Genomic DNA, 2,108 nt, shown 5'->3' on the forward strand with positions numbered 1-2,108 from the left:
CTTGCTTAAATAATACAAATAACACCAAGCGGTCATATAGTGCCTCCATGCAAAAACAGGGAAACTTGGGGCCTACTTATGCCGGTTTCGAAACGGCTATAGAGGGTAGAAATTAAGCAACCAGAATTACGGTTGATAGTAATACACAAGTGGTGCCTACTATTAAAGTTTCATTCATCAGCTGCCTTCCAGAATTCATCATTAGACTGTCATAAAGGAAAATAGTTGCGGCAAAGGTAGAAGGCAACAAAAGTTCAGACGAGTGAATCTAGGTCGGATGATGCACCACACAGCCTTGTCCAATGGTGCACAGTCAAAAACTTAATGAAATTTTTGGAGACCACTTCATCAATACTCATCAATCAAACCAATTTTCTTCATAAGGGCATCTGAACACTTACTGGAGTAGTGAACTGACTTGGTAACACCCTGTGCAGCTTGCAGAGAGACCCTACCACAATGCTCAATGACCAAAGACTCTAACTTATGTGCACGTCCCAGTTCAGCCACTCCAACATCAGTAACTTTATGGCATGCCCGAAGTGTGAGATTACTCAAGCATGGGGTGTGCGCAATGAATCACATCCCAGCATCAGTTACCCAATGACACAATATAAGCTCGAGTGTCTCTAGATGTAGTGAGGATGAGAGGGCCTTCATCCCCTTGTCATCAAAGAAGTTGGCGGTGTTTAGCACGAGAACACGAATTGGGCAGGACTGAATGAGTGCCAGAAAACCCTCCTGTGTGAATCCTATTTTTGATGGCCAGTCACGGGAACATCCTGTAAATCGGAGGTCTACGATCTGAAGCATAGGACAGTTGAGGGCTAGAGCATAAAGGCTGTTATCAGTAAATGACGTCCTGGTTTCACAATAGCCGTCTTCGCTACAATGGCGCTGCAGGTTGAGCCAAAGTGAGATGCTTTTAAGGTTGCTGCAGCTCCGGGATAATGCAATCATGTCATTGTCATTTAGTGCACGAACATACTCAAGCCAAAGGTTCTCCAATGCTTTACATTTCCCTAGGACAACACGAAGTCCTATTTCTGGCCAGGTTTTAATATGTGCCAACCTTAAATTCTTCAAACTCTCACAGCAGAAATCATATATATCCATGCTGTGAGCATTGTACGATGGATCATAGTAGTCACAACCTAAAGAAAAATCATATATTCCTCTTTTCCTCTCAAACTCAAACTTCTGGAGCTTCATCCATCCTAAACCAAACTTTAGGAAGTCCTGATGATTGATTCCTTTGCAATTCTTCACTACAAGCTCTTCCAACGATCCATCCCTGCCAAGGTATTCCAGCCACTCTACACTGTCGATTTTCTCGCAGTCAATAAGGTGGAGAGCAGATAGACTTGTGCAACCAACTGCAACTGAGAAAAGCCCAACCGAAGTTATTTGTGGTGTGGAGTTCAGCTTGAGAGACACCAATTTCTTGCAATGCGTTAAACAACCAAGCCCAGAGTCATCGATGTGTGAGCAGAAGCTTAAGGTCAATCAGCGAGGAACATTGAGATGAAAATACAAAAAGGCCTTTGTTGTCCAACTGATTTCCATGTCCAGGCATCCAACCAGAGTAATCGATTTCCAATTTCCGCAAATTTGTGAACCTGGCACACAGTGATGTTAATGCTTCTGTAGCAGTGCAAAGACCAGAACCAACGCGGATAGCACCCCTTTGACTCCCTTCTATCATGTAGAGCCCCTTTGACACAAGGGAAAGAGAATTCAGATCACTTGTCCTGGTGATCTTCTTGACAATCTCTGTCAGCACAGCCTCCGGTAGGTCGTCCATCGAGCAAATTCAGCTGTACCAATCAGGTAATGTCAAGGTTCAGAAAACAACCAAAAAGCTGGACTAAAACTTATGGTACATATATCAGAATAAAGCATGTGAAAAGATTGAGATCACACTGGCAGCACTAATTACAAAGAATATACCGACGAACTTTGGGCATTTACTGTACCCATCCAATACTTGTGTGTTCCTTATAAGAATGGAGATTAATTGAAGTATCTACCACCTTATCTATCCCTACATTGCTAGCAAGAAACAGAGAAGCTACGAGCCACATCATTAAACTAAACTACCGCCATAG

At 43.0% G+C, this 2,108-nt stretch overlaps 1 pseudogene; it reads right to left on the reverse strand.

Moving 5' to 3' along the window:
- Positions 1–348: 348 nt before the first annotated feature.
- LOC125516547 lies at positions 349–1,804 on the reverse strand (annotated as a pseudogene).
- Between the last annotated feature and the right edge of the window lie 304 nt (positions 1,805–2,108).

This window comes from Triticum urartu, chromosome 6 (genome assembly GCF_003073215.2).
Source record: "Triticum urartu cultivar G1812 chromosome 6, Tu2.1, whole genome shotgun sequence".
Taxonomy (NCBI): domain Eukaryota; kingdom Viridiplantae; phylum Streptophyta; class Magnoliopsida; order Poales; family Poaceae; genus Triticum; species Triticum urartu.